At 36.0% G+C, this 16,041-nt stretch overlaps 1 protein-coding gene across 7 annotated transcripts in view; it reads left to right on the forward strand.

Annotated features, from left to right (window-relative positions):
• The first annotated feature begins 4,495 nt into the window (after positions 1-4,495).
• The window catches only part of epb41a (erythrocyte membrane protein band 4.1a), a 101,931-nt gene continuing 90,385 nt past the window's right edge, over positions 4,496-16,041 (forward strand). For all 7 annotated transcript variants that reach the window (XM_030146977.1, XM_030146979.1, XM_030146978.1 and 4 more), the window contains exon 1: positions 4,496-4,652. The gene's annotated coding sequence lies outside the window, so the exon portion shown is untranslated. The remainder of the gene's footprint in view (positions 4,653-16,041) is intronic.

Here is a 16,041-nt window from a genome sequence, read left to right on the forward strand (position 1 = left end):
ACATCCCTCCACTATGTATTATAAGGAAAATATTGCATATTTTGTGTGTGTGTGTGTGTGTGTGTGTGTGGTTTTTTTGTATTCAAACTAGCATTTAAAAGTGTTAAAATCCTGAAAATTATTGAATATTGGGCAGTTTTGAGCAGAGCTGAAGTGGTTTAAGAGATTCATACAGAAAAAAGCAGAAACAATGTTGATCTATGAGAATTTTATAGCAGTTTTTTTAGATATACATTTTGTGGCATGATCAATCAATCAAATTTTTATATGGTGCCAAATCACAATAAAAGGTATCTCATGACACTTCACATATAGAGCTGGTCTAAACCAGACTCTGAAGCCAATTTATAGAAACCCAATAGAATCCTCCAGGAGCAAACACTTGGTGACAGTGGAAGGAAAAGCTTTCCTTTTAACAGGCAGAAACCTGGAGCAGACTCTGACTCCTGCAGGATGGATGTCTGCCTTGACCAGCTGAGGTTAGAGAGAGAGGAGAAAGGAAGAGAAAGAGAGAGAGAGACATTGGGGAAAGTAGGGGGGAAGTAGGGGGAGACACATGGATGCACAGCAGACTGAACTAGGACTGTTAAAAAGTAGAACAGCTGGTGTTAGTAGAATTACCAATGGAAGAAATGTCCATAACTGTTAATACTACTACTACAAATACAAGTACTAACAGTGGATATACTACTACTACAAATACAAGTATTAACAGTGGATGTACTACTACTACAAATACAAGTACTAACAGTGGATATACTACTACTACAAATACAAGTATTAACAGTGGATATACTACTACTACAAATACAAGTATTAACAGTGGATATACTACTACTACAAATACAAGTATTAACAGTGGATATACTACTACTACAAATACAAGTATTATCAGTGGATGTACTACTACTACAAATACAAATATTAACAGTGGATATACTACTACTACAAATACAAGTATTAACAGTGGATGCACTACTACTACAAATACAAGTATTAACAGTGGATGCACTACTACTACAAATACAAGTATTAACAGTGGGTATACTACTACTACAAATACAAGTATTAACAGTGGATGTACTACTACTACAAATACAAGTATTATCAGTGGATGTACTACTACTACAAATACAAGTATTAACAGTGGATGTAATACTACTACAAATACAAGTACTAACAGTGGATATACTACTACTACAAATACAAGTACTAACAGAGGATATACTACTACTGTAACTGTTAGTACAAATAGCAGTAACATCTAATGATGGTTCCCTGAGGATGCAAAATTTTCAGTCAAGCTACATCTTTTTTTTTTTTTTCCCAAACGCTACATCTTAATTTGTTGGTAAGTTAGTAAGTTGCAAAAAAATTTCTTGGAAACTGCCGTGCACCTATTGTTTGTTATTGTTTATCTATAGATAGATATTTTTAAATATCCTTTGCCTTTTTATACTATTGTTCAGAGGTGGGTAATCTCAGGTTCATCAAGTCAAAGTCCTGTCATGTATTTGTTCCAACCTGTTCACTGAACCAGCCCATTTTAATGAGCGCTACTCCTCATCCAGGCAGATGGATAATTAGTGGACTCACCTGTGTTTAGTGAACAGGTAGAACCAATACATGGTTATACATACACTTATAATATTATTATATTATTATAATATATATTATATAATACATACACTTTGACTTGATGAACCTGGGATTACCCACCTCTGCTATTGTTATTGTTTCATCTTGTTCTGGAAGAAAAGACAAGTTTTTGTCATTTTCAGACATGTCTTTTTTTGCCTATTCATATAATCATTGAATCGAATTGAAGAAAACTGATACATGAATTAATTACAAAAATAATCGATAGCTGCAGCCCTTGCCATGATGATCAGCAAAACAACAAAAAAAGAAAAAATATACAAAAGTTGCTCAAGGGTTAAATTAACCCATAAAGACCCAAATATACTCCAGTGACCAAAAGTGTCTACTCATCTAAAATGTTTAAGAACTTTAGAGCCATTAATCCTATCAATCCATGTAAATAATTGGTGTAAAATGTAGTTTGTCATCTTTTCATGGTCATCAGATATGACCCAATTGGACGTTCAGAGGCTCCGTAGTGAACGTGGAAACACTGTCATCTTCTACAACATTGATTCAACAGTAACACCCATGGAGTTGGATCAATGATAGTGGATGGAGACACTTGGTTTATGTTCAGTTAATGATATATTTTACTGAAAAAGTCCCTTTTTTCCAAGTTTTCTCTGCTTTTGGTATGATAATCCTCAAATGTATTCTCAGCATGATGATTAAAATACAAGATCAGTAAAATAAATATAGAAAAATATCTGATTTTCACTGAAGAAAATGCAAAACGGAGAGTATAATATTATGATAAATGGTGAGAAATCTACAGTGGCCCAGAGGTGCAACAGCCCAAAAAATTATCCACTATAAGGAAAAAAGAGAACAGCCCAAAAAATTATCCACTATAACAAGTGGATTTTTTTTTTTTTTTTTTTTTTTTTGCCGTTTTTGGGGGCTGTTCTCTTTTTTTTTTTTATAGTGGGTATTTTTTGGGCTGTTCCCTCTCTTTTTTTTTTTCTTATAGTGGATAATTTTTTGGGTTGTTCTCTTTTTTTCTTATAGTGGATAATTTTTTGGGCTGTTCTCTTTTTTTTTTTTTAATAATGGATACACTTTCAAAAATAGAGGTACGAGATCACAACGTTTATGTACCTATAAGTAAATTTTTTTAGAATGTTCTCTCAAAAGTACAATATTGGTCTTTAGGAGGCCAGAATTGCGCCTTTAGAATAAAAAAGGGTCCAAAGTTACGTAAAGTACAAATTTGTACTATAAGGTACCCTGCAGCATTAAAAAATGTGTGTAGACCATGAGAATAGGCTATAGGCTAGGAGAACTGAACAGTAGGCCTAATTATAATTAAAATATTAGGCTTAGCACATTATTTATTATGTATCATACTGTAATTACTCTATATTATATTTAAGAATAATTTGTGTTTTGATTTAATAGCCCAATTAGCTCAATGGTAATAGCCTAATAATTTATTTAGCTTATTAGAACCTCTGATTATTGCCATAATCTCTGTTTTATCCAGTTTTCATTCACACCTCCACGTCTTGATGTCGTAGCTTGCCTATGCTTTTTTTTTTTGTTTTTTTTTCTCAATTAGGCCACTAGTTCAAACTTTAAACATCATGGCATTATAAACTACTGTAGGCTATATGAGAGTTTTCTTTCTATGTAAAGTACTTAGGGTACAAAAATGGACCATTTTGAAAGGGTACAGAAATGTCTCTCAAAAAAGTACACCCCCAGAGACAAGCATTTGTACCCTTTTAAGTACAAGCTGGTACCTCTATTTTTGAGAGTGTACTTCTTTGGGGTGTTATCTTATTTTTCCTATATGGATAATTTTTCAGGTTGTTCTCTTTTTTTCTTATAGTGGATAATTTTTGGGGCTGTTCTCGCTCTCTTTTTTTTTTTGTAATAGTGGATAATTTTTCGGGTTGTTCTTTTTTTTTTATTTATTTATTTTTTTAGGTTTTTTAGGTTTAAGTTAGTTTATTTCAGACACAGACATAATACAAAACATATGAAACAAAAATAAAAAATAATAATAATAATAATAAACAATACACAAATAAAAAAATCAAACAATAGAAAAATAATAATAGTAATGATAAACAATTCGCAAAAAATCAAATAATAGAAAAAAAAAAAAAAAAGAACAACTGTTGTGCCTGAAAGGGAGTAGGAAGAAGCCACTGCTTATCCAGTCCTACCCCCTAATTCTAGTCCTCAGACTGTTAGTGCTAAATCACTTGATATACAACATAAGACTGTGATTATCTACATACACTTTTTCTCATAGAGGATAATTTTTGGGGCTGTTCTCTCTCTCTCTCTCTCTCTCTCTCTCTCTCTCTCTTTTTTTTTTTATAGTGGATAATTTTTGGGGCTGTTCTCTCTCTCTCTTCTTTTTTTTTTTTAATAGTGGATAATTTTTCCTGTTGTTCTCTTTTTTTCTCATAGTGGGTAATTTTTGGGGCTGTTCTCTCTCTCTTCTTTTTTTTTTTTAAATAGTGGATAATTTTTCCGGTTGTTCTCTTTTTTTTCTCATAGTGAATAATTTTTGGGGCTGTTCTCTCTCTTTTTTCTTTATTTTTTAAGAGTGGATAATTTTTTTGGGCTGTTGCACCTCTGGGCCACCCCATAAATCACTTAAGAAAGGTTAAATAGAGAGAAATATTGATTCAGAAACTAACACAAAAGTAACACTGGGCCTTTATGGGTTAATCTTCAGATGACATTCATGTATTTCAGTGTTCACTCTAAAAACGTGAATTAACCCAGTATTTAAGAGGAATTGGAGACTTCATTCTTTTCCCCATTGATTCCCCCAGTGTAAGGCAGGAAGGCGCTGCCTGTCAGACAACACCCAGGGCTGATCAGCGCCTTTCAGCGGCTGCTCCTGGTTCCTAAACACATTGTTAAAAGCCGCTTGATAACGCACATGAATTACCACTTTGTTTATCTGATGCTTGAAAGGAATAGTTACCGGCGGGCATCTGCGTTCACACGGATTTTTTTCTTCTGCTGGATTATCTAAAGAGAAGCGGGTGAGTGTGTTTTTTTCTTAATCATCCCACGGTGCCGCTGACAGGAATTTGTTGACATTTTTTCACATTCAGCGCCATTTGCAGATGGTTCACAGGTACACCTACCGCCCCTTTTATTGTTTCCACTCTTTAACGCATCCTGTTTTTGCTCAGAAATCCAGAGAAACCCATAAATCCTCATATTTAAATCCATAAATGAAATAGAGGCAGGACCCGTTATAATAATAATAATAATAATAATAATAATAAAGTGATGGAGGATTCTAATGTGTGATGCTCATTGTAAACAACGGCACTTGTGTTTTTGTTATTGCATTTCCATTTTTACACCAACGATCCGCAGTGTTTTTTTTTTTTTTTTTTTTGTGAAGTGACTGGTGTGTTAGTCATGATCATTACCTTTGCGCTCCCATCATGCGTAGGTTCGAGCAGATTCTGTCTTTATTTACTCGGTATCATCTGTTATTTAATCTGAGAATCAGCATGGAGACTTGTGCTGTGGTTCAAAAACAACCACCAAGCCTGTTCTTTACGGTGGAGTTTCTACTGAAATAACCCACAAACTTGAAGGCAGGTACAACAGAAGAAGAGGCTGTAAATGCTCTAACATTTACACACATCTCAAAGATCAGAAACCTCACTGATAACACCTAAATTTCTCATTTTTTATTCATATTTTTATATTCATGTTTAATTTTCATTGACCCCTTCCTGTATTTATAAGACTGCACTGTACAATCATGTCCTCTAATTTGATTTCTAGTCTTTTTTCTTGTACCTTATGGCCATAAAGCTCATAGATAATACCTGTTTGTACTCCCAGGCTACTGTTTGCTGAGAAATGATGATAAATACAATGATAACGGATCATTTCTTGTATTATTTTTGCTTCATAATTGCTTGGAAAATGTAACTTTTTGGAATACATGATGACCAAGCTCAGATATTCAGGAAAAAAAAAACAATAACTACTAAGAAATACTAAAAAGATAGGACAAACAGAATAAAATAAATGCATGTTTCATCATATTGTACTGTTCAGAGTGCTATGGAAGTCATGTGTGCGTCACTATAAACATTATATGAACAGTGTATGCACAGACAAGACAGTTTACATGCTGAGTACTAACTCTTACCTTCACGGTGGAGGCTCAAAGTTCACTAATGTCGGCTCAGTCACTTTACAAACTCTTCTGTTCTGGCCTTTATTAGAATCTCAAACAGCAAAAACTCATGATCAGGGTCTTGTTTCTGTAAGCCAGTGGTTCTCCCCTTTGGAGGATGAAAAATCTCCAGGTCCCCCTCAACCCCAACAACATTGTAACAGTGGTGCAATTATAACTGTTATTGAAAGAAACATCAATATCATAACAATACTTTTTGCTTTTCCTTCAATAATGTGTTGTGTAAATTAAAAAATAACTTAGATTTTTGCTTGAACAATGCAAATAAACTCAACAAGACTACTCCCTGAGACAATATTTTTCTAAATAAAAATAGGAAATGTTCAATTGTCTTTCAACTATGACAATAAATTTACTTTTTTAGAACAACAAACACATTTTGGTAACAAAGATGAACATTTTAACATTATCAGTGGCTGCAATGACCCCATTTACATTGCTCATTACAAGCATCTTTGAGTGTCCAAAAAGCGCTATAAAAGTGTGATGTATCATTATTATTATTATTATTATTATTATTATTATTATTATTATTATTATTATTATTATTGCACATCTCCGAGCATTAAATTGCAAACTGTACAAACTGTGTAAAAACAGAAACATTGCACATTTTTCTTTTCCAATCCTTGTCCATTCTCCAAAGCTAAACTCTTTGTCTAGTCTAGTGACAGATCACCATGGCAGTAGATTTGTTTGTTGTACGTCCCTAAAATGAGTCCAGGGTGCTTCAATGTTAAAACATTAGTTCCACTTGCTACATGCTGTAACCTGAAGAAGAAAAAAAAAAAACAGGAATGATCCCATGCCCCCCCCACCCCCTCCCCAGGGGGCCCGCCCCACAGTTTGAGAAACACTGCTGTAAACAGTGGTTACTCTAATAGTTTTTATTGCGTTTGCATTATTTATTGATTTTAATTGCAGGCTTTATGGTTGTATGTTTTTATGGATTATTAGTGCAATAATGTTGTGTAACAGATGTATAATATGGAACCTGTGCAATATCTGTCCATGTACACGTTCTCCACCTATGAGGCACTGGTTATGTTATGTATTTATTAGCTTGTGTTTTAATATGTGTATTATTGGATGCAGCGTACACTATTCTCAAGGAAAATTACCCCAAGGGGAAAAGTATAGTACAGTATATCACATCAAATCGTATTTGTATTGTATTGTATGTATTCCGTTACATTTTGAGCATAGTCAGTGGTAGACTTTAGAGCAGTCGACATGTAAGAAATTAACTTTTATAACATCTATGGAGTTTTTCATGAGACATGAAATATAGATTGTGTGACAACATAAACATGTCTATCATTTCATATAGTGATCTATTATTTATAGTGTAGTTTCATCTATCACACTCTTTATGGCAGTATTTTTTGTTATTTCAATGGTGCTTTGCATGAACCAACCCTTTGTGTCGATGTGTATTGTATTGTATCGTATCATATTGTATCATAATGTATAGTATCATGTTGTATATGTATCCCAGTAAATTTGGACCATAGTGAGCAGTAGATTTTTGAGCGGTCAACCTGCAAGTAATGAACTTTTAAAACAATGTCAAATATATTTTTTAATATCATGATAAAATATCCTAACTAGAAAAGCACTTGGAGAGCGCAGACCTTCGCCAAGGCAGATCCCCCCCCACCCCCACCACCAAAATTTTATCATTTGTTCCTTGTGCCAGTATCAACACTTCCTGAAAATTTCATCCAAATCTGTCCATAACTTTTTGAGTTATCTTGCTAACAGACAAACAAACAGACAGACAGACAGACAGACAAACCCAGATGAAAACATAACCTCACTTGGCGGAGGTAACAAGTGGAACTGTAAGCAGTGTGACAGATTATGACAGTTGGAACTTACCTCTGAAAATGAATACCTGCAGAAAATACATTGTCACTCCCTGCCAGTGGCCTCAATAGAATTATAGTCTTAACAGGATGAAAATGGCACATTCAAGGACACACGGTCAGCACGCACAATGGTAAAAAAAAAAGAAAAGGTTTCCCCTGATTTAAATAGACTATATAATGTGTAGTTAATACACTGAGAACATGATCAAATCTAACGGAAGCATCACTAAAAAGTTGTATCATCTTTGTTTGAATGATAAAGATCTAAATATATAATTTCAGCCATTTGTTATAAATATGTGGCTCTATTTTTGTGTGTGTGTGTGTGTGTGTGTGTGTGGGGGGGGGGGGGGGGGGGGGGGGGGGGGGGTCAGTAAATCTTAAGTATAGAAGTGTCACTGTGTAACAGGACTGATCTGGGACTGACTGTGAGATGAGTAGTCTATATAAAAACTGAGATGTGTTTTATTTTTACTATTTGTGCTGTTTGTTTGCCATACAGGTCTTCGACACCTGGCAGCTTGTATCAAAGTGAAAGCTGATGATGAAATGTGGTGTTTACAATTTATAAACTGTGCCAAATTACACATGAATGAATATAAACAGTGAATATAGGCTGGCCAGTTTCAGACACTGTACTGTGTTACATGAAATCAGTCTTTAATACTAATTTGTTGTGTTCATTTGGGTTGGACAGTGTCTGTGAACTGTGTTCATAGCTTGTGGGTGCAATACTCATAGTAATAACTTTCATAATAATTACCTACAGCTATAAATGCAGTAAAATAATGTGTCTTTCTAATGTATAATTTTAACCAGTATTGAAGTAAATTACTGAAGTCCACTGGAAAACACAGGGTCATGGTTGCATTACTCAGCGTTAAATAGTGATGTCCCGATCTGGATTTTTTTGCTTCCGATCTGATTTTTTTAGGATTAGTTTTCCCAAAACCGATCTGATACCGATCCGATATCAACTTAATTTAAATTTGGAGTCATTATTTTTAGGTTATGCTACTATTTTACTTGAGATCACAACTGGGCTGAATGTGGAACCTGAACTTAAACATGTATGACACTTTTGACTCAATAACTTTAGTATAATTTTTGCACTTTCCAAATTTGTACTCTGGGACAAATTAGAACCTTTGGCAGTCCGGTTTTGGCCCGCATGTTTACCATTGCTGTAGCCGGTCTATGGATAGGTCCATCCAGGTATTTTATGGGGGTGTGTTCTGCGCTGTACATTAGTGATGTGCACATCAGCAGGTTACTCGGGGGTCGGGTTGGGTCAAAAGAATGTCAGTTTATTTGCAGGGTGGGTTGGGTTGGGTAGGGTCAAATAATTCCACACAAGCCCTGCGCGTTGAAAAAAATCAGACTAAAGTGAAAGTGAAACCTATAGACATTTTACTAGTTCTTCTAAACCTTCCAGTGTTGTGCAGGTAATTTTCCTTTCCCCTACCTTTGGAAATAATTTTTTAATAATTTTTTAATAATTTAAGGGAGCAGGACGTGTGCTTACCCCCCACCAGATCGGCCAGAAAATGCCAGATTGGCAGCCGATACCGATCTGTACATCAGATCGGGACATCCCTAGTGTTAAATACACTATTACTCTAATCAGTCCTTCTGATCCTCCTGTTTTCCTACATCTGGTGCTTGTCAGTGACTCAGTGTTACTTTCCATTTGGTAAAATCTTGCTTGACATGTATCTGTGTTCCTGAAGTTAGAGTGAAAGTAATCTGATGTGACACAGTGCCGACTGCAGGTGCTGCTGGACTACACTGGAGTGGACTAAAAAGCAGCACAGACTGTAGAGCAGTGTTTTTCAACCTTGGGGTCACCTGGAATTCGTATGGGGTTGCCTGAAATTTCTAGTAATTGATTTAAAAAAAAAAAACAACTAAGAAAAAATATTTTTTCATGATTCAGTATATACTTCATTACAATCAAAACACCACACATTTTTCCTAATAAGAATCCAGTTCAAATAAAATGCAGGATATAATATCTGAGAGGGCATATCTTGATTGACCCAATCATGTGACTGCGATCATGTGACTACATTTCAAACTGCCTGGACAGAGTTGGAGTCAGAAAACCGGACCGAACAGAGAATGGAAAGATTTCTTCACCTGCCTAGCCTCGCTAAGACATCTCCAAGAAAAAAATGTTTCAGTTTTGAATGTCTGGGGTTGGCAGAAATTCATGATGTTAAAATGGGGTCGCAGGCGAAAAAAGTTTGGGAACCACTGCTTTAGAGCTCCATAGTTGTCAGGGGCAGTTGTTCATTGTACATATCTGCTGATGATGAAAACACTGCTGTGTATTTTAAATACTGGTCTGTTTTCCTGCTGTGTGTGGATATAAAAAGCTGAGGTTTAACCATATTCAGCATCTGTAGTTGTCTGGTTGTCTATGCAATGAAGCTTCAGGTTGTGTCATTTTGCTCAGGAACAAGGAAGTCATGATTTTATTACTGCACATTATTTTTTCTGTAAGCAGGATGGTGAGGAAGCTTTAGTTCATGAAACGTGGCAGAATGATAGGCCATGTGTCGAGGAGCAGATCTAGAAAACAGGAGCAGGATCTTTTTTATATGAAGTTTGGCTATATAAGACTTAGACTACGTTCAGACAGCAGGTCTTAATGCAGATTTTTTGCTGAAATCAGATTTTTTTGTGTGCTCGTTCATATTACACATTAAATGCGACTTCTATCAGTTTTGAGTATGAACTGAATTTGACCCTGAAGTGACCCGCATGTGCAAAAGAGGTCCTGAAGTAATACGTGACCACGCAGGCACGCACTGTGTTTACAGAAGTAAATATGGAGGCATTTCGTCTCAGTGCAGAATAGTGAAGTTTGCATAAAGGTTGGATAAATGCAACCTGGCTGTTCATTGCAAAATATCAGATACGTGTCAGATTTAGGACCACATATGAAAGTGGCCTGGGTCAGATTTGAAAAAATTGGATTTGTGGTGTTCAAACTGTCTTTAACAAATTGGATGCAGGTCACATATGGGCAAAAAAATCAGATTTGGGCCACATTTGTCTGCAGTCTGAACATAGCCTTAGAAACTAAACACCTCATCACTGCCACATACTGAAACTAGAGATGGATGAAAATATTATGCATTTTAATTCATTTGAATGGGAATTGTCAAGTCACACAGTGTAGATGCTGGTGTAGAAAAAATGAGGGGTTGCCCAGCAAATTGGTGGAGTCTTGTAACATTAATGCTGTACTGGTTTCATGATTTGATTTGATTAAGGTTTACCTTTTAAAGATTCTTGACTCATTCAGCACATAATGCATCTTTAGTACAAAAACAAAACATTTTTCTGCTGTACATTATTACAATTGGAGGTACAAATAATCTCTAACCCAATGTGATATCATGACATGCGTAAATATACATGCCACTTTTAATTGTCCCAATTGGTGTGTTATCTGCACACATTACAAGCTTTCCGTGTGTGTGTTCACGCCATGTCAAATACCACTCACTGAAGGTTAGGGTTAGGGTTATGTGAACCGGAGATCTTTGCGTAAATTGACACACGATCAAATGGTGTTGAATAACACGTGAAAGGATGAAAATGCATACATTTTGAAGTGGCGTGACATACAATGCAATCTCATGATTTCATCAGTGTCCCCTAACCTTCCTATTATGGCCTTACAATTCTAGTAAAGGAATATATAAAATACATAAGGATAAGGAACAGCAGTTTAACTCTATGGTAATGGACGTGTTGAAGAAGGAAATAGGCAACAGCTGTATTGTTTTATGCTGTTCTGTTCTCTATGGTATGTTATAACTTTAAGCTCTTTTTCAGCACCTTAGTTGCTGACCTGTTCTTTTTATGGACTGTGTATATTAGTCATGCAAAATTGGGGTAGGACATTATAAGCTCAGCTCCTTCCTACTCCATTTTCCTACTCGATACTCCATAATGTGTTGTTGAGGAGCCGCAAAGAGGTACAGTCGTGGAAAGAATTATTAGACCACCCTTGTTTTCTTCAATTTCTTGTTCATTTTAATGCCTGATACAACTAAAGGTACATTTGTTTGGACAAATATAAAGATAACAACAAAAATAGTTCATAAGAGTTTAATTTCGGAGCTGATATCTAGCCATTTTCCATGTTTTCTTGATAATAACCAAAATCACTTGAGTTCTTACATCAATAGCTATGGCAATGTACTGACAAAAACAGTGCCATGTTTTCTTTCCTGTCTGTTTTAGTCACATGACACACAGAGGAGTTAGTACTGGACTGCATAACCATTGTTTTGGATGACTTTTGATGGTCTAATATTTTTTTCTGCGACTGTAGTTGTAGATTGTGTGACCTTTTTTTGCTAGCTTGTTGCCTTTGATATTCTGGAGTATTCTGTTTGAATTTGTGGTTTCTCTTTGCCTTTTTTTCACCTTTATGTTTTGTTCCTACTTATGTTCAAAATAAAGTTTATCAGTATTATCATATTACGTCGATGCAGCTTTGATTCTAGAAATTCCCTCACCTCTAATTTTCACCCCATATGCTAAAACAAATAAGGATGTGGAAATGTTCGTAAGTCACAGAAGCTGTTATAAACATCTTTGCCGTGTTTTGGCACCTTAAAATTCACACGTCTGTCTCTGTAACTGTACTTCCTGGGTTATGTTACATCTCGCTGCTACCCAAAGCCAGAGCTGAGATGTTGTATTTCATGCGGTCTTGATTTCTGATATATACAGCAACATAACACAAATAGTGTACACTCCTAAATTCACTTTGCTGTAAGTAGTGCTTTTCTCTTATTGTACCATTTTGAGTTGATAAATCCATTATACTCAAGTCTGAACTGGGAAAGGTGTTATGTCATCTGCTGGTTTGCATTTTCATGAATAGCGGCTTGTTGGAAAAAATGACTTTGAAAACTTTGGCCACAGTTTATTGTCTCCAACACCAGAACAGTTGTTAAATTGGCACATTTTACCTGAAGCTTGGAGAGTGAGGTGAAAGAGTGTTAAGAGTGAGGTGAAAATCACTGTATGTCTGGTCGTGTTGAAGCTGCAGAGACATCTTCAGCAGCTCTGAATAGATCATTGAACGAGTACGTTACAATGATGTCAGCTGTGTGAAATTCAGGTGTGTATCCTGTCTATTTATGTATATTCACAGACTGATAGTCCAGCGGTTTTACAAAAGCTTTGAGTTTCTGGGCTTGCAAAATTATGTTTGAAATCGGCAAACGTCATACATCTGTCAGCCATAACATCATGTCCACTGACAGAAATGGTAATAATATTGATTATTTCATTAGAATGGGACCTTTCATTGGGTTGGATATATTAGGCAGCAAGTGAATATTTAGTCCTTGAAGCTGATGTAGGGAAGCAGCAAAAGGAACTGACTTTGACCAGGTCCATATTGTAACGGTGATGACTGAGTCAGAGTGTCTCCACAACTGCAGGTCTTGTTGGGTGTTTCTGGTCTGCAATAGTTAGTACTGACCAAAAATGGACTAAGGAAGGACATCCCAATCTCAAGACTATTGATCATCTGTGGGAGGTGTTGGACAAATAAATCAGATCCATGGAGGTCTACCTCTCTGCTTCCAGGACTTCAGGGATCTGCTGCTAACGTCTTGGTCCAGATACCACAGCACACCTTCAGAGGTCTGCTGGAATCTAGGCCTGGAGTCAGAACTTTTTTTGTGGAAAAAGGGGAACCTTCACAATTTTAGACAGGTGTAATAATGTTCTGCTCCATAGATGCTCAATTGGTTGAGATCTCATTGTTCCTTAGATACTATTGGTAGGTACTAACCACTTTACACTGGGAATGAATAACATGATCTGGAGATGCTCTGACCCAGTGATCTGGCCATCATTGTTTCTCCCTGCTCAGATCCATACTCTTGCCAATTTTGCTGTTTCTAATATTTCAAACAGAATAAAAAAAAACTTATCTGTTGCCACTGACTGTAATACAATATATTTCCCTTCAAATAGCTATGCAGGCTAACTTAGGCAACTGAAAATACACCTCTGCTAAGTAACTAGTTTTATTATGAACACTGCCAAGTACTTTAACCTAAATGCTAAATGTTATTAAATACAATAACGGTATTCAAACAACTATTCATAACTTATAATACATTAATTAGCATGCTAGCTAGCCTAATTTAGGAGGATAGCTGTATTAATGTGAACAGTAGCTAATGGAGGTAAGTAAACTTCATTATGCCATTTACAAAATAACCACCAGTATATTTATTAGATGGTAAATAATAGTGACTGAGATTATCATGGGCCCTGGTAAGTATTTCTACAGAGAAGTGCAAGGTTTTTGTGGGGGCATTTTTTTTGTTTTGAGACTTTTTTTGTATAGATATAAAAAAAGCTAAATCTAGCTTCTAGTGGCTTCAGCGTCTAGTCTTGGTGACTGGCCAGGTGGATGAAGAGAGATAAAAACATGTCTGAGGTCATTTAGAGCAGTGGAACCAATAGACAGTTGCAAGCACTGACAAATACATTATTACACTGTAAAATGTACCAATTAGTGTCTATTCTAAATTGAAATATGATCCATCCAAATGCCACTTGATGGGTGATGTTCATAAAAAATATGATTTTGTCCTTGTGCCACTTCTCCTTCGTGTCTTTGACTCTCTTGGCTCATTTGCCTCTTCATCGGTCTCTATATTTATCTCTCGCCTCCTAATTTATTTCGCACTTCTATGCTGTTAGTTCCCACTTGATGTCTTTTCATGTCTCCAGACTGCTGGCAAAACATGGGCTGAAATGTCTGTGTTTTTAATATTATGTTTAAAGAAAAGACATTAAAAGGTAACTGTCATTTCAGCTGACATTTTTTTTTTAGAAAATGTGAGTCAAAGAGAAGAATAGTGGACTATTTTCAGAATCCGATTTTTCTCCTGCATATTTGTGGCAGCAGGATGGTGTATGTGGGGTTGAGTCTGAAACTGTGTGTGTGTTCAGTGAAGAACGTGTCACCCGCTGTAACAGTGTGCCACAGTCATGTGCTTTTAATAGTTTTTGGACAACAATGGAGCTCTGCGTCATAGGGAACACAAATATGTCCACAGCACTACTACTGTTCAGTGTTCGATTGAGTCTCTGCATGAGACCATATTAAAATTTTACATATGTGTGTGGGGTTTTTCATGAGTTATGAGATATACATCGTGTGACAACACAAACGTCTATCATTTCATATAGTGATCTATTTTTTTTTTTTTTTTTTTACAGCATAGTGTCACAAATCAGGCTCTTTAAGGCAGTGTTTTTGTTATTTTGATGTTGCTTTACATGAACCAACCCTTTGCGTGGATAATGGTCTTGACACTGAATTTTAGAGTCATAGAAAGGCAAAGCTCTGCTCTTTCCAGTGTAGATCAAGAGACCTAACTTGGAAAAAGCATGAACATTGGCCAGTGGCAAGTGACAGTTTTTATTATTACATTTAAGTTGTGCTATCATTTAGTACATGATGTTCGTCTCTCTGTGAAATTTTTTTTTTACAGCTTAAGAAAGTTAAAGTTTGTGTTGTAGTTGGTAAAGTAACATCTAGTTTTGTGAAATGGCTCAGTGGACTTCATCTCTCATCTCATATAATACACATCACCACAGGGCTGGGCGATATGGAAAAAAATCAAATCACAGTAATTTTTTTCATATCAGATGATTTCGATATGTATCACGATATAAATCAAATCACTATTTTTGCCAAGCTTGGATTTTCCGTTACTCATAAGTTAGTTGTGAAGACATCAGAACATTATTTTTGATTTAAATATGATTTATTTTCTGTCAGAGGTTGAACATGACAGATGTACTGAAGAACGTTCTACAACTGTTTCAGATAAATAAAACAGGTCCATATATTTAAAACTAAACTAAACGTCTGACCAGCAGGCAAAAGCTTTCAAGTTTTAAAAGAGAACCCAAACAAAACAGACTATCTTCACGAGACAGTGCTGGGGTATATATGTGGGGTTGTGTTCCATAACTGCCATTACTGGTGTAAACCAAAAATGAAACTTAACATGCTCTGAATGTCTGACTTCCAGCTTCTATGCTACACCCTACTTTTCAGTAACCTGGTCGCCCAAGTTCTCTGTCACATTTTCTCCCAAGGGAGAACACTCATTACCTCCCACTGCAGCCCAAACATTAGCATGTGTGCTGCAGCTGCAGCTGCAGCTGCTCTTACGCCTGTGCTGTGTGTGTCAACCTAACTTGCCGTGGCTCTAGCGTGATTGGTTTGGTGCGACACTACTTAATTATGATTGGCTGTTCTTACATCTG

The sequence above is a fragment of the Sphaeramia orbicularis genome, chromosome 11 (assembly GCF_902148855.1).
Source record: "Sphaeramia orbicularis chromosome 11, fSphaOr1.1, whole genome shotgun sequence".
Taxonomy (NCBI): domain Eukaryota; kingdom Metazoa; phylum Chordata; class Actinopteri; order Kurtiformes; family Apogonidae; genus Sphaeramia; species Sphaeramia orbicularis.